At 45.0% G+C, this 17437-nt stretch overlaps 1 pseudogene across 1 annotated transcript; it reads left to right on the top strand.

The window, feature by feature from the left end:
• Positions 1-4430: 4430 nt before the first annotated feature.
• On the top strand, positions 4431-11037 carry LOC311322629 (putative nuclease HARBI1; annotated as a pseudogene). The gene is made up of 5 exons: positions 4431-4596; positions 9619-9849; positions 9931-10046; positions 10461-10570; positions 10666-11037. The product of its transcript is annotated as a putative nuclease HARBI1 (transcript).
• The last annotated feature ends 6400 nt before the right edge of the window (positions 11038-17437 follow it).

The raw sequence follows: 17437 nt of genomic DNA, 5'->3' as shown, positions 1-17437 counted from the left end.
CTCCCTCTCCACCTCCTGGGCCACGGCATCCCGCTGCTCACACAGGCTGCGGATGTGCTCCAGGTACCTCTGCACCTGTAACACACACACACACACACACATATACACACACAATGTAATCAGCTATGGTTTGACAGACACACACACACACACACACACACAAATGCATGCTCGCTCATTCACTGACTCACTCACCCACTGTCACTAACTTACATTCATGCACTCATTTGAAATCACTTTCTGTTCAAGTTGAATCTGAATGGACCTTTCCAGCCTGTCAATCATGCAGAGAATAATAACCAATAAGGTTGCCTGATTTCTTAAGGCCGCGCCCCTTGCGATAGTGCCGCCATGATGTCCCACAAGCAAAGCTTGTCTCGCGTTGTGTGCTATCTTAGCCATTATTTTGAAGAAAATGGTTCTTAGATGCTCTTGGGGATTGTGCAATGCCGATGGGAGACATCCAGAGAGACTACAGGGAGCTCGTCTGATACATTTTCCAAAGCCTAAAACACAGTCGGAAAAATGTTTACAGTGGATTATTTGTGGAAGGCCCCACATACAACTGAATGTGAGCAACATCAACAAGCACAAGGCTGTATGCTCAAAGTTAAACAAGCGAAAAATATGCTTCAGTAGGCTTCCAACTGTTTATGTAACCTTATTCTGTAACATCTGTGGTAAACAGAAGGCATAACTTATCTTCTAGATAGATAGATGTCTAGCCGAACGTTAGCTAGCCAGCTAAACGTGTAGTCAACAAAACAGTCCCCTAAACATTCCGATCAGTTTATCAGCTGAAGGAAAATAATATATAGCAACTTACATTCAACACCCTTGGAAATTATGAATTGGAAGTTGTCCGGTTGTTGTAACAACTGAGCTAACATTAGCTAGCAAGAAAAGTAACCTGAAAGCCTTAACTACAATCTGTGACCCACTTTGACTTTCTCTTCACTGTCATGTCTGCTGCAGTAACACTAGCTAACCTACTCTGAGTAAAAAGCTCTTCACTTCTCACATAAGGGGTTTCATTAGTTTGTGCCTTCCTCATAGATCACTAACACCTAGCATCAGCTCTGATCTTGTCACCGCCTCCGTCCGAAATCCGAATGTCACAGATAACTCCTTGGGTAAATAGTTCAGACTTTTCTGTAGAACTTTCTTAGACCATATAGTGGCATTTGGCAAATAACACACAGCAATATTGTCAGGAATCCTTGAGAGAATCATCTCAGTTCAGTGGACATCTTGGTAGCATGCTGCAAAGCTTGTGGGACATAGCAACAGTAACTAGGGGAGGTGGGACTTGCTGCCTGAATAGGAAAGGTGTATTGCGGCCCCCTGCCCCAGCTGTCAGTAATCACAGTCACATCCCAGCCCAGGCTGGCATCTCTGGATAGAGGACGGCTCACCTCGCTCATCTCTGCTATGTGGCGTGAGCGCAGGCTGTCCAGGTTGTGGGTCACGCTGAGCAGGCGTGCCTGGCTCTCCTGGAAGAACCGCCACAGGAAGCACAGCTGCTCGGTCACAGGGACCCCAGAGCTCAGCCCCTCCTCCTGCAGCCAGCGGATTACATCTCCCAGAACTCCCGGCTCCAGCTCCTGATGGCAACACGGCACATTATAATTATGACGTGTGTTATGGAATACAGCCAATACCACTATGGAGATGTCTAATCCAGGACAACCTGTAACACCACTGTAAGACCCGTGGGGGGCAGTACAGGCATGTCTCTTTGTGACCAATGTACACTTAATTTAAGGGAGAAGAAGAATGCTGAACTAATTGGATGACCTATCTGTGTGTGTGTGTGTGTGTGGGGGGGGATGCGTGCGTGCATGTGTGTGTGTGTGTGTATGTATGTGTGTGTGAATGCTGTCCGACGTGTTCGAGGAAAATGGAAACAGAGAGATACAGAGGTTTGCTCATTTATGGGTTAGACTTAAAAAATACAACTGTATAATGTATAGCTAAATGATAACTAAACTCTTTGACTATATAAATTGATAAACTGATGCGTACACATTGTGGTGGTCAAGTTATTATGGTTAGCCTATCCACAAACAACTGTTTCTCCCCACAGGCTACAATTGAGAACTCTTGTTTGCGATGTGCAGCTGTTGAAATGCCACTCATATTTGAGGAAACTGAATTCACCATATTTTAAGTAGGCTATGAATCAACCTAAATAATGATAAAGTCCCACCCCCAACTATGCTGTTGATGAGAAGTTATCTACGCTGTCAAATGTATAATAATGGTTTGGAATGGGCTTTTTTAAACCCCCGCTTTTACACAGATTTGCATGAAAAGTACTAAATAGCCTTGTCGAAATTTAGGCTACAATAATTAGGCTATCAGTGCTCTTGGGTCAAAACATTTATCCGCCTAACAGTTCAAAAGTATTAGCTCAAACATTCAAAAGGCAAAAAGAGTGATTTACCGCTTGCTGCTCCATCCTGTAAGATTAGCTATTTAAAGTATTCTGCGAGAGAAACCGTTATCTGCGCCAATTTGGTCCGAAATAATCCGATACTAGTTGAAAACAAATCATCTGTAGAACACATTCACTTTCCGCGTGGAACACAGACATTATTGTTCTGCGACGCAACAGTGTATCGCATTCCACTGCCTTATAGCGTAATAATGGGCTGTTTCAGGTGGGTTCAGATCGCTACACAACAAAAGCGTCCAGTGAACGTGAACGGACCAGAGTGGGCTACATCTAGCCTACATACATATGGAGGTTGATGAGTCGGCCCATTTTCCCAAAAAGGCGAATTTCCTACGTGGTGTCTATACATGATGAAATATAGACACTTTCAATAGTAGCATACGTTATCTATTTAAAAAAAATAAAAAATATATATCGTTTGCTATTTGGCAAAATGTTTCCAGATAGGTAGTTACACAGAGGGCAAAGCTGCAAAGCAGCGTACAGACGGTCTCGCTCGCCTTTACTATACTATTACTATACTATTACATTCACTACAGTAACACTAGGGGGCGCGAGCGCAACACACATTTTAGGATGTAAGTCTCATGATAACAGGCCCTATTACAACTAATTCCATAAAGTCCTGATCGGGATCAATGGCAGACACTCTGTCCTCTAAGTAACAGACTAAACAGTTTAGTGTTTTAGTGTTTTATAGTTTTTAGAGTGTCTGACAGTGTTCTCTGTGTGCAGCACTTTGTCAACCGTGTGTTATTTAAATGTGCTATAGAAATAAAGTGGATTGGATTGGATTGAGACTAAGCCTGTTGTTTGTCAGGCCATATGTAGGCTACTGGGATGCCATGTTGAATTGAGTGGTTAGACAGGTTACTATCACATTATAATACAACATGTAGTATATTTTTATACTGTACCATACTGTATTACATCAATACATCTGTATTACCCTCATATAGTAATACTTTTAATAAGAATAAGGAATAAACTTCACTTTAGGTAGGAACTGTGTTAATTAAGGAGCAGTTTTAGAACATCAGTTGACCGTTTGTGATCATGTTTATATCCCTTGTATGCAAATTTGTTTGTCATGCGAGACCTGGCCTGAAGCCAGGACATATAAACTCGCCCCACCTTGTGAACCTTAGTATTGCCGAAAGATTTGACCCCGTGTAAAGGCTTGCTCAATAAATTGATGATTCCACGATTTTGGCCTCCTTGAAGTTCTGTTTCACAAGAAGAAGATGCATCCAAAATACACTGCAAACATGATATGAAGTTTCAAATTCATATCACAAAAGTTGAAGATATCTAGGTTTGTTTCTTAGGCAATGTAGTTGAATCCAATTGAGCTCATCTATATGTTCCCAGGGTCAACATAGTCATCCATGGTCGGATTGGATAAGTAGATGAGGATGATACTGATAGATTGATAGACGACAGATAGTAAATTGCCAGTTTGGTAACCTTTAAATGTCTAGCTGAGTATCTAGGACTGGAAAGAGGAACTGATTAGCACTGATAAGATACTATAAGGACAAGCAATTACAAAAATTCCAATGTACCTGTACCCATACTTGTTACACATGGCAAATACAATTTCTATTCTATTCATGTGCCAAGGGTTCTATGATCCCCAGCTCTATATAACACATAGATAGATAGATAGATCCCTAACCCTAACCAGGACACATCCCTAGGAACAGGGCCATAACAATACTAACCTGAACCCTAACCAGGACACATCCCTAGGAACAGGGCCATAACAATACTAACCTGAACCATAACCAGACCCCTTACTACGAAGCTGGGTTCAAGACTGGTTCATCCGTATCACGAAGGTGGATCTCTTTTCACCGCGTTATATCGCCATGGTAACTTATACTGGCGAGCTAACCTGCTCGGTGGCAGGTTAAGTTCCGGCTCGACGCTATAAAAACACTGGTAGTCAACCAGTCAATACACGCGGAAAATGGCTTGTCCTTTCTTAGAGGATCCCGTGGAGCTCGGTGCGCGAATAGTTAGAGGGTCTCTAAGGAAGGCGAGAGTATTTAAGGACCGACAAAACCCATTAGAGTTTTCGGATGACTATTTATATGAAAGATACCGATTTTCGGCAGAAGGGATCATTTATATCTGTCAGCTGCTTGAGCCACATCCCTACTAACACAGTGGGTTGCAGCAACGTTGCACATAAGTTGTACTTAGGTAAGTTGCAACGTTACCATCAGGCGATGTTGTGACAACGTCCATCTAAGGTCGAAAATAACTTTACCATCCTAAGTCTAATTAGACTTTTCTGCAACGTTGCAGAAACATTGGCAACATGGGTCCCTGCAACGTCATTAAATACGTTGAAGTGACGTTGGATTAAAGTCCTATTAGGCTAGCAATCGGGCTATCCCGTGACGTCACTGCTTGCTTGGTTCACAGTTGAAGTAGGCAGGATTCTTTGCCAAACTGCTCCTGTCTTTTAAAAAATTTTTTTTTTTTCGCTTACATCCTTCATATTGTACTGTATGTTGAGGTTAATAACGCATCTTAGAAATGTTATTGATTGTATATTTCCCTGTTTGTTATAAATTGAATGCTTTTTCAATTATTAAAAAAAATTCTACTAACTTTTCGGTGTCGACCAAGATATCATTTTTCAAAAGACGTGTCGAGAAAACCCATTCATTCTCTCGGCATTATGGAACGCTTCCACTAGGGGGCGATGAGATTACTTTCCCTCCCTATAGATGGGTTCGCCTGCTACGGCACAGCAGAGCGAGCATGCAGCCTCTAGGTAAAAAGGCAAACGAACTCGCCACAGTAGCCAGGAGCTCCGTTTCATGTAGCTAATTATGCCTCAAAGCTGCTGTGCTGTGAACTGTACAAACAGAAAAGGACAAGATGATGGCCTCAGATTCTTCATCATTCCCTCGAGATGTCACCCTTTTCAGAGGAACCGTCGAAAGCTGTGGTTTAAAGCCATAAAGAGAGCAGATTGGGGACCAACAAACACAGTGTGGTGCGAACTTCATCTCTGGTAAGTTATACCAGTTACCTCTGGGGTTTTTTCTCATCAAATTACATTGATTTGACTGTTGGTTTAGCTATTTATTTGTTTACTTACCGGTAATAATTTAAGTAAACAGAAGTAACTCATAACCTGCACGCTAAACTAAGTTCAGGAATTGGAAGCCTAATGATAGCTAGCTAACGTTAGCTAATGCTAGCTAGCACGCTACCTAGTGTTAGCTAGCTAAGTCAAGGCCCGAACTTGGCTAACGTTTAGACAATATTGCAAATACCCCGACAAACTATTGCAAACCTTTTTTCTGTTACTGCTGGCTTTATGTTCGCCGCGAACATTTGCAGAAACATAAGCGAGTGGTCTGAGCTGTTAAGTTTTGTGTTAGTTAACGTTAATCTCGAGCTCGCTCGTGTCAGGCTTTCTAAGGCCATCACGAATCTTAGGCTAATTTTACATAGGCAAAGGTGAAGGCGAAGCCAAGATAATGCTTTATATATTTTCAATTTGTCTGTAAAGTGGGAGACTGTGAGAACAATGCCACCCACGAGGTAAGCAAGGTACCATGGACAACGTGGTCCATGTAACGTTAGCTCGAAACAAAGATGGAGGCAGCTTTGTTTGCCACATTAGTAGTATCGGTCACGAGTCAAAAACAGGCGTTCCTGTTAAAACTGCGAGTAGTAACGCGTGATTCACGGGCCTTATACATTTAATCTGTGCACTGCAGTGGCTAATGCCTAAACTAGCTTCATGTTTCCCACACTGATGATTGACCGCCATTGACTTCATCTGTCCTGGGCCGGCAGAGAATCAAAAAAAAAGAATAGTATAGAATAGTGGCGTGTCACTAATTACTTATCGGCTGTAATGACTTGTTGAATTGTTGTTTTAGTCGCTTCTTCCCCTCTGCCTACTTTCCCATAGCGTCCTTATGTGTTTATAAACTTAATCTTTTTTTGTTTATTGGGCAGACTGTATTGCAGTGTGGAGTTTCTGGGGGAGGACACTGTGTCGGTTGTCCCAGTATCCTGGCTCTCCAAAAAGGATGGGGTAAGAACATGTTTGTGTGAACAATGTTTCTGATTGGTGTGCTACTTTTCAATTGTACAGGGAAGCGGGTACTAATGGTTTCACTCACAGTTGCAGATGTGTTCCTGGCCAATGAATGAGTCAGCCAACGGATAAAGAGCTGTGTGGAACCTAACCCTGGCTGGGCGCTCCACAGAGTCCGGGTTTTCCCAAAGTCCACAACTGGTACTGTTAGCATTTTAAGCTATTAAAAAATACTGATGGGGGTGGGGGGAAGATCGTGACTCATTATTCTGAGGAAAAAAAGGATGGCTGAAATGTATTGATTATGGTACTTTATGCACACAGATCATTACGAAGGTGCCGGGCTCATGGCAAAAGTCTGTGAGCAGCAGTCGTCAATGGACGAGTGCCAAGACGTTCGAAAGAGACGGCGCAACACACGCTATCACTCCAGTGACGAAGGTAATATACTAAAGTGCATTCAACAGTCCCAAAAGAGTAGTACTTTTGAAATCGAGTAATCTGAGCTAATTTACTGATATTCCACTAGATATTCCAAGCCCCGGGCAGCCATTGGTCCCCACTATGCAGGCCAAAGACCAGGTGCCGGAGTTGAAAGGCCTCTGCCAGCGGTCCAGTACAATCCACGTGTGCTGTACAATCCAGGTATGCATGTTTGTGTTGAAATGAAATGTCTATGCCTACTGCACACTGATAGTTGGACTATTTTTTTATTTATTTTGAATACCATTTTACTCATCATGCAGATTTTCCAAGCTTGTCCCATGTGAGCGAGCGGGGCCCAGACCCCAGGTATAGCACCCCAGCCAGATCATACAGCACCCCAGCCAGACCAGGTAAGAGTGGCATGTACTGCTGTGGTGTCTACCTGTCTTGTCTTTATTTAGTTTCCCTCCAAATGCCAGAAGCCAAAGCCAACACCATAAAGTTTCCTGCTAATCCCTTTAGGTTTTCAGTTAGCTCTGTGATTGGCTTTTTTAGATTGAATACCATTTACTCATCTTGCAGATTTTCCGAGCTCATCCCCTGTGAGCGAAAACCATGCGAGCCCAGGCTTCATGTATAGCACCCCAGCCAGACCAGGTAAGAGTGGCATGTACTGCTGTGGTGTTGTGATGTCTACCTGTTAATGTCTTAATTTATTTTCCTTCAAATGCCAGAAGCCAAAGCATGCTGCCAACACCATACAGTTTCCTGCTAATCCCTTTCCTTTATCCCTTTTGTTTTTCAGTTAGGTCTGTGATGCCGTCGCCCAATAAAACGGCTCCAGCACCATTGACTCCATGTACCCCTCTACCTAATCGATGCTGCTCTGCAGATGCTGGTATGGGACTACTTCATGTTGCATGCAGGGATATATTTTGAGTTTCATTTAGTTTTATGTCAATGTACTTATAGCCACATCTGTGTTTATCTAGATTTCCAGAGGTCTGTACATCAGCAGTTCTCAGAGATGCGGGAGCAACTCCGTGAGCTTGCACGGACTGTGAGGGAACTGGCCCAGAGCACGCGGCCTGTGGAGTCTGGAGCCCAGGGAGAAGTGCTGGATGTACTGAACCCTGCCCAAACGGACGAGGAGCTGCAGGTCTGTGAGGCCAGGTTGAAGGACCGGGAACATCAGAGGAAGATGGTGAGTGTCTGCAGGGCGGAACTTTGTCTTATTTTTGCAGTGCAGGGAAGGGTACAGTAAATGACTGTCTTTGTTTTGCAGACACAATACCTAGGTGCCATTGGTGGCAGAGACTTGGCGGACACAGTCCGGCGGGTGCTGTCAGCTGTAGCCACACATGCGGTGTGGAGCGCCTACAGTGTGCACGGGAAGAAGGGGAAGAAGCCACTGAAGAGTATGACACTCTTCAATGTTCTAACACGTAAGAAATGGTTCATATTTTGAATATTTTTTAATACATCGTCTTTGTTCCATGACCGATGTGAATTGAAACCATTACCTTTCTTGATAACTTAAAGGTGCAGTGATGGTCTCCATGCCAAAGGCTACGATGGCGGAGGTGGCCGCCCAGCTGCAGGAGACATTGAAACATGCCCCTGCTAAATGCAGAAGGGTAAGTGATGTCTTTTTTTTTGGTTTCTCCTACCCAGTGACACTGCATGGTTCCAAAGATTGTGTACCACTTTTTTGTGCATGTATGTGCGTTGTGTATTTACGGCCATTTCATTGTGTCTTTAGGTATCTGCAGAAGTCCGCCTGAGCACAGGCCATCCAAGAACAGTCCATCTGAGCACTCCCCAGCATTCTGATGAGGAAGACTTCCCTTCCTAGCTGCCCCCCAGCCCATCTGACGCCCACCCGCAGCCCATCTGAGCACAGCCCCCCCCCCCCCCCCCCCAGCCTATCTGAGCACAGCCTGCCATTTTTTTGTAAATAACTTTTTTTTGTAAACTGTTTTTGTATTTATTTATTTTTTATCCTTTTTGTTTTTAAACTTGTTTATCATGTTGCAGGCCAGACATTGTGTACTTTTTTAATAAAATAAATTGTTCTTGACTGAATGGTGTTGTGTAACTTTTGTACCATAATTTTGCTTGCTGCATTGACTATGACATTAATAGGCTCTTTGCACAAGCTCCACTACTTCCTGACACTCTACAGGCGTATTTCTTTCCTGGCCTATACTAGTGGATGGAAGTGATTGATCAGGTGTGCTGCACACCGGATTCATCGCTATTGCTATCCAATAGTATAGGACGGTAAAGAAATATGCCTGTAGAGTTTCAGGAAGTAGTGGAGCTTGTGCAAGGAGTTGATTTGTTTTGTAATGCAAATTATATATGTAGCCAACGGAAGTGTAGACCACGTTGCAGCAACGTAACAAAGTAATATATAAACGTGTATACAACGTTGCAGCAATATACATCGAAATCATCACGGAAATCACAACGTCGTGTACACATTGCAGGCACGTTGCAGACACGTTGGACCTGCACGTTGCAGCAACTTGTGTGCAGATACCGCGTTTGCGTTGCATGCACGTTTAACTTGACGTTGAGTGGACCATACAAAAGTCTAAATTGCACGTTTCTGCAACATTGCTGCAACCTGATTGTGTTAGTAGGGATGTAGCTACAGTGACACGGCGAAGTCATGCGCTTACAGTCCCACAGACTGTATGTATTGCTTTGCGGTTTCTTGCTACAGGTAGCTACATGTATGCTGTCGGCGATGCAGAAAACCTGAGTAAGAACACGGTCTGTCGCGCAATATGCAAGGTGGTCGTTACCAAGCTGCTTGACGCGTTTGTGACCTTCCCAGGCCACTTGCCCATGCAGTCCATAAAAGAGAGCTTTTATGATATAGCAGGTAAGAACCTACTTGATATAGCCTACTGTAAACCAATATGACGTTTACTGTTGTAGCCAATGCTGCCCACTCTTTGCATAGGTTTCCCCAGAGTGATCGGTGCTATAGACTGCACACATATCCCAATCTCCGCCGCCCTTGGAGAGAATGAGGGGGATTATGTGAAGCGCAAGTCTTTTCACAGCATCAATGTGCAGGTAAAGACACTTCAGTATTTGGCCTACTCATTCCTTGATATGATTGTTGCAGGAGCTGATGAAAGTTAATTCCTTCATGGCACATATGGAAATATTCACATCAATACACATCAATAAATATCACCCCCACCTTCCAAATTCAATTCAATGTCATTATGAGAAAAGCACATATACAACCAAATTAGTGTCAACAGGAGCAGTACAGAACAACTATACATCACATCATATCAAAAAAGAAACCATCATACCCCCCCCCCCCCCCCGCCCCCACACCAACAACAGTCTAGTGCAGTCCCTGCGTTCATTCAATAATAAATAGTCAGCAGACATGTAGCAGTAATTTAGTCAAATGCACATGCTACATTCACTTTTAATTCTATGGTCTTATGTTGTGAACCACAAATACTTTTGCAGATGACGTGACCACAACGGCATGATCACCAGCCTTGATGCGAAGTGGCCTGGGTCAGTGCATGACTCCCGGATCTTTAGGGAGTCTAAACTGTGCCACAAGTTTGAGCAAGGTATGGCAACTGTAGCCTACATATTGTGTTTCTCATGTTATTTCCCACAATGCATGTGCGATACTGACCATGTCAATATTCCTCTTCACCTTCAGGGCTTTTCAATGGAGTGCTGCTTGGGGACAGGGGGTATGCGTGCATGCCCTTTTTGATGACACCCTATCCTAACCCAGAGCCAGGGCCACAAAACACATTCAATGTGGCCCTTACCAAGACGAGGGTCAGGATAGAGATGGCTTTTGGGGTTCTGAAAGCCCGCTTCAGCTGCCTGGGCGGGCTCAGGGTGGCCCCGGAGAGAGCCTGCCAAATTGTGTCGGCATGTGTTGTACTCCACAACATAGCTGGCATTAGGAAGGAGAGAGCCCCACCGGTCACCATGCAACCCCCTGATGTCGTGGACCCCATCACTTTGGATTACCCTACTGGCAGGGCTGTGAGAGGCCATCACCCAGCATTTTTTTGCATGAATATTGAACAGGAGGCCTTTTGTGAAGTAACAACTTTTTATTGAAATGTAAAATCAGATGTCCTCTCGTTTCTAGGAACAAAGAGAGAGACATGTTAGTTGAATTGTCATCCATGCCGGGAAATAAATTACGTTCTTACTGATATACCTTCTTTTCATACTCCAGTTTCTCCACCTCCAGCCTCAGTTTCTTAATCTCCAGGCTCACTTTCAGCCGCTGCTTCTCTTTTAGGAGGATGTCAGCCTCTTTCAGGCGTATGTCTACCTCCAGCTGCTATGAAAGTATTTTTATACTTGGTTTAAAAATAAGAGCACGCGAGTGGTCGATTCAAGCTGGTTTAAAACAAAGACAATAGATTTATTCTGAAATACGTTTGCAAGCGGTCTCTCACACAGGAAGTGTTTCCATAGTCAGAGAAACGATTCTGAGAAGGGGAGAACTCTTTATAGGGGGGTACAGGGGATGTGAGAGATGTTACCAACTGGTCTGGACAAACAAGATTACTTCTGTGGGAATGGAGTTAACGTCTGGTTTCCACAAACGTTGTAAAACAATAAACTCAGAGAGCTTCAGGAACATCAATTAAGATATATGATATAAGTAGTCTAAGTTTGCTGCGCTCGCCAGCTCTCCCAAAGTGTATTGTTTTCTCCAATTTTCTAAACTTGTATACCATATCTCCGTGTTTAAAACCGCGCACTAACATTGGTGGTACACAATAATTCGATTTTTTGGATCCGACGCTTGGACATCGAGCCCCAAGTCTAGATCAAAACAGCTACGCTGCCGCAGCTAGCCACGGCTCGCCAGCCCTAACCAGCTCCTGACTGGGCTAACCCATTAGCCCACAGGGGACAGCCGTCCCCTGCCTCTCCAGTACCAACCCAACACACCGGAGGCGTGCCTTGCTCCCAGTAGATCGCGTGAGTATTACCAGCACTACAAGGTAAGTAGCCCCCACTCTCCCGGCTAGCACTGCTAGCTAGCAGCCCCACTCCCACTGCTAGCACGGCTAAGTAAGTAGCCCTACCTCCCCGTTAGCATTACTACATAAATAGCACTCCCTCTCCCCGCTAGCATCGCCTTTAGCAAATAGATTGGCGGTTTTATCTTAATTCCGCAATTATTATATTATTTTAACGAGTCTCGCGATGGCTCTACACCCCCCCGCCCCTAACTGCTCGGGTTGCCTCCAGCGTAGCCAAAAAATCTCAGAGTTGGAAGGAAGGATCTCTACTCTACACTCTATACACCAAGGCGAAAATTACCTGGACTCTATGCTACCCAACCCAGATGTCGACGTCCAGCCTCCCACTGCTCCACCGTCGGCGGCACCCGAGGGTGGGAATGTGGATTTTGATCTCCCCCTGAGTGAGAAATCCTGGCCCAGACTCAGAGCAGAACCCATGCATTTAAGCTCCACCCCTTGGACCACTGCTAGGAGGAAACGAGGAAGGGAAACCTGGCTACACCAGCTCCATCTCACCAGCGCCCCACCATAGACCTTGATTCCCTGCCCCTCACTGAGACCTGGCATAGCGACGTTTATACTTCTATAAAAAAATTCTGCCCACCTAAATATGCCATTCAGCGAATTATCTCCCACCGCACCCCTATTACCATAATGAAACAGTCAGGTGGATCTAATATAAAAAACCTGATATCCGTTCCAGTGAATATACCATCCAGGCCTACTAGACAGGCGAGCCAGCCCTTTTCTCCGGAAGCTATTTCAATGGCGATCCTGAATGTCAGGTCCCTACCAAGCAAAACCTTTCTCATTAATGATCTTATATGTGAACGTAAATTAGACTGTATGTTCCTAACTGAAACCTGGCTAAATATAAATGGACCAGCAGCCCTCATTGAAGCCTCTCCTCCTAACTATAGCTTTTTTCAATCTATCAGAAGTGGGAAAAAAGGTGGAGGTACAGCCACCATAGCTACAGATGCCCTCAGCTGCAGGACCATCTCCTTTGATGATTTCGCCTCTTTTGAATACCATGCTATTGTCCTAAAATGCCAGCCCCCAGTTCTGGCAGTAACCGTGTATAGGCCTCCCAAACAATGCTCTGCCTTCTCTACAGAATTTTCAGAACTCCTGTCCATCATCCATACAAATTATGATAAGATTATCATCACTGGAGATTTCAACATACACGTAGACACTGAGGCGGACTCGAAAGCTAGGGACTTTATCAACCTCCTAAACTCCATGGATTTTACCCAACATATCTCTGAGCCAACCCACAACCGCGGCCACACCCTTGATCTAGTTATTACTAAGGGCCTGACTATCACTGTTTCCTCTATTAGTGACCTCGCTCTCTCCGACCATTTCTGTATCTTCTTCACTGCATTGGTTCCTAAAGTCAAAAGTAGTACTGAGCGCTTTATCAAAAAACGTTATCTTACCTCTGCAGTAGCCGATAGCTTTAGAGAAATAATGACCACAAACAATTTATCAACTCCAGAAGTGGGGCCCTTAGGACATATTGAAGACTTGGCGACCACCTTTAACACCAGAGTAAGGGCAGCCTTGGATTCTGTAGCACCTATTAAACTGAAAAGGATCACAACCAATAATAAAGCTCCATGGCGAAATAAGGAAACATATCAACTAAAGAGAACCTGCAGAAGCTCGGAGCGTATATGGCGAAAAACCAAGCTACAGGTCCACCATGATATTCTCAAAGATCATCTCTCTGCTTTTAATAAAGCAATAAGAAATGCAAGGAAAGACCACTTCTCAAAATTGATATCTATCAATCGAAATAATTCAAGAGTGCTCTTCTCAACAATTGATAGCCTAATAAACCCTGCCGTAAAAACACCAGATAACCTGCTCTCTACCTCCAAATGTGAGGAATTTGCAGCTTACTTCAGAGATAAGATTATGAATATTAGGAGAAATATCACCCAGGAAAGGCCATGCATCCCGTTTACAGATCCTCTCCCTCCATGCAATGGACATATGAGCCTGTTTACACTGATTGACACAGAAATGTTGAGGAAAGTAGTATCCAAACTCAAAACCTCCACATGTCTGCTGGATCCCATCCCCACCGATTTTTTCAAAACAATTTTTGACTCTGTATCCTATGACATTTTATCCATTGTTAATGACTCCCTATCTACAGGTGTCTTCCCACCAATACTTAAAACTGCTCTGGTGAGACCCATACTGAAGAAAAACAACTTAGACACTTCAGTTTTTAGCAATTTTAGACCAATCTCCAACCTTCCCTTTTTGAGTAAAATTCTGGAAAAAATAGTTTTCAAACAGATTAATGATTTCCTAGCTACAAGTTGTACCCTTGACCTTTTCCAGTCCGGCTTCCGCGCCCATCATAGCACAGAGACGGCATTAGTCAAAGTTGTAAATGACCTCAGAATTAATGCTGACTCCAAAGAGCTTTCTGTCCTCGTCCTCCTGGACCTGAGTGCAGCCTTTGATACTATAGATCATGCAATCCTCATCGAAAGACTGGAAAAGTGGGTTGGCCTCTCTGGTCCAGTCCTAAATTGGCTTAAGACCTATCTAACCGGTCGGGATTTCTTCGTCGCCCTCGGTGATTATAGCTCAGGAAAGATCCCAATGACCTGTGGGGTGCCCCAAGGATCGATCCTAGGACCTCTACTCTTCAGCCTGTACATGCTGCCCCTTGGCAGTGTCATCAGGAGGCACAACATTAGCTACCATAGCTACGCAGATGATACCCAACTCTATATTTCTGTAACACCCAGTAACTACAGCTTGGTTGACTGCCTTGTCAAGTGTACTACAGATATAAATTTATGGATGTCACATAATTTCCTCCAACTAAACCAGGGCAAAACAGAAGTACTGATCATTGGAGAAAAAGCTGAAAGAGAGAAACTAGCTGCGCACTTAAAAACTCTGAAAATTGACACCAATTGCCAGGCTAAAAACCTAGGTGTCATACTTGACTCAGATCTTAATTTTGAAAACCACATAAAGAATATTACAAAGACATCTTTCTACCACCTAAGGAACATTGCCAAGGTGCAACCCTTTCTCTCTCAGGCTGACACCGAAAGATTAATGCATGCTTTCATCACAAGCAGGCTGGACTACTGCAATGCTCTACTATCAGGCCTACCAAAGAAAGCAATCTCTAAGCTACAAATGATACAGAATGCTGCAGCACGAGTCCTCACTAAGACTAGACGAAGGGCACACATCACACCAGCCTTAAAATCACTACACTGGTTACCAGTCAACTCTAGAATAGACTTTAAAATACTACTACTAGTCCATAAATCTCTCCACAATCACTCACCAGAATATATTTTAAACATGCTTGTTAAGTACATGCCCAACAGACCACTCAGATCCTCAGGTACTGAACTCTTAACAGTTCCAAAAGCCAGGACCAAGAAACACGGAGAGGCAGCTTTAAGTTTCTATGCCCCCAACCTCTGGAACACCCTACCGGAGTGCCTAAGTAGGGCCGAAACAACGGAGGTCTTCAAGCGAGACCTCAAGACATACCTTTTCGACCTAGCCTACAATCACTAGCTAGGAACTTGAGACACAGAAAGGCAGCCTCAAACCTACCTGTGAATCCTCTATATACATTGGTCCAGTAGATGCCCCACTGTCGCCCGCAGACAATAGTTACCCCCGTGTCAGTTGTGGATGCTGTAGTACCTAGTTAACACACACGTACACACAGACACACACCAGTCCACACCCAGCTTAGGCCTGGACCTGGGCCCAGTTCCCTTTCCCCTCACCCTACCCCGGGTCCGTATCCTTTTCCCACCCCCAACCCTACCCCTGACCCCTACCTCTAACTGGACCCAGGCACACCTACACTCACGCTCACACACATACAGACATACACCAGTCCTGGGCTCAGATCCCCTCCCCCTCACCCTAACCCGGGTCCGTATCCTCTTCCTACCCCCCACCCTACCCCTGACCCCTGCCTCTATCTAGGCCCAGGCACGCACACACACACAGACACACATCAGGGTTTGCCACACCTCTCCCATGATGCTCTTATCCTTTCTTGCTCTAAAAATGTAGTTTGATGTAATGTACTGCTCTATATATGGCTCTGTGTGCTACTAACCCTGCTCTGCCTCCCCTCTCCCTAGTGCCTCTCTCTCTCCCTCCTATCTTCTAACCAGGTCCAGTGGATGCCCCACTGTCACCAGCAGACCACCCTGAGACCGATAGATACCCCTGTGTCTGCTGCAGATGTCGTAACAAATTAGTTAACACACACACACGTACACACAGACATACAACAGTCCACTTCCGGCTTTAGGCCTGGGCCCAGTACCCCCTACCCCTCACCCTAACCCGGGTCCGTATCCTCTTCCTACCCCAAACCTAACCCAGACCCCTGCCTCTACCTGGACCCAGGCACACTCACACACACACTGACATACACCAGTCCTGGGCTCAGATCCCCTTCCCCTCACCCTAACCCGGGTCCGTATCCTTTTCCTACCCCCCACCCTACCCCAACCCCTGCCTCTATCGGGGCCCAGGCACGCACACACACACACACACACATTAGTGTTTGCCACACCTCTCCCATGATGCTCTTAGCCTTTCTTGCTCTGAAAATGTAGTTTGACGTAATGTATTGCTCTATTTATGGCTCCGTGTGCTACTAACCCTGTTCTGCCTCCCCTCTCCCTAGTGCCTCTCTCTCTCCCTCCTATCTTCTAACCAGGTCCAGTGGATGCCCCGCTGTCGCCAATGGACCACCCTGAGTCCGATGGATGCCCCTGTATCTGCTGCAGATGTCGTAGCAAATTAGTTAACACACACACACGCACACACAGACATACAACAGTCCACTTCCGGCCTTAGGCCTGGGTCCAGTACCCCCTTCCCCTCACCCTACCCCGGGTCCGTATCCTCTTCCTACCCCAACCCTACCCCTGACCCCTGCCTCTACCTGGACCCAGGCACACTCACACACACACTGACATACACCAGTCCTGGGCTCAGATCCCCTTCCCCTCACCCTAACCCGGGTCCGTATCCTTTTCCTACCCCCCACCCTACCCAAAACCCTGCCTCTATCTGGGCCCAGGCACATTTATGCACACACAGACATACACCAATGTTTGCCATGTCTCTCCTATGATGTTATTAGCCTCTCTTACTCTGAAAATGTAATTTAATGTTATTTATTGCTCTATAAATGTTCTTAGCCGGTAGACAAACATACTCCAGGAGCTTGCTCGATCGCCTCGTTGAGAGGGGTCAGGGAAGAATTTTTACAGCTCACTTATCTGGCCCTCGGGTGATTACTGTTTTTTTGCTTCCCTCTGGAATATGTAGGGGTGGGATGTCTGCCCACCTCCCTTGTTCTCTGTAAAGCGCATTGTGTTGCCTCTGGGTATGAAATGC

The sequence above is a fragment of the Borostomias antarcticus genome, assembly GCF_949987555.1.
Source record: "Borostomias antarcticus genome assembly, chromosome: 20".
In the NCBI taxonomy this organism is placed as follows: Eukaryota; Metazoa; Chordata; class Actinopteri; order Stomiiformes; family Stomiidae; genus Borostomias; species Borostomias antarcticus.
The sequence above is the reverse complement of the archived record's forward strand: the minus strand, read 5'-3'. Positions and strand labels throughout refer to the sequence as shown.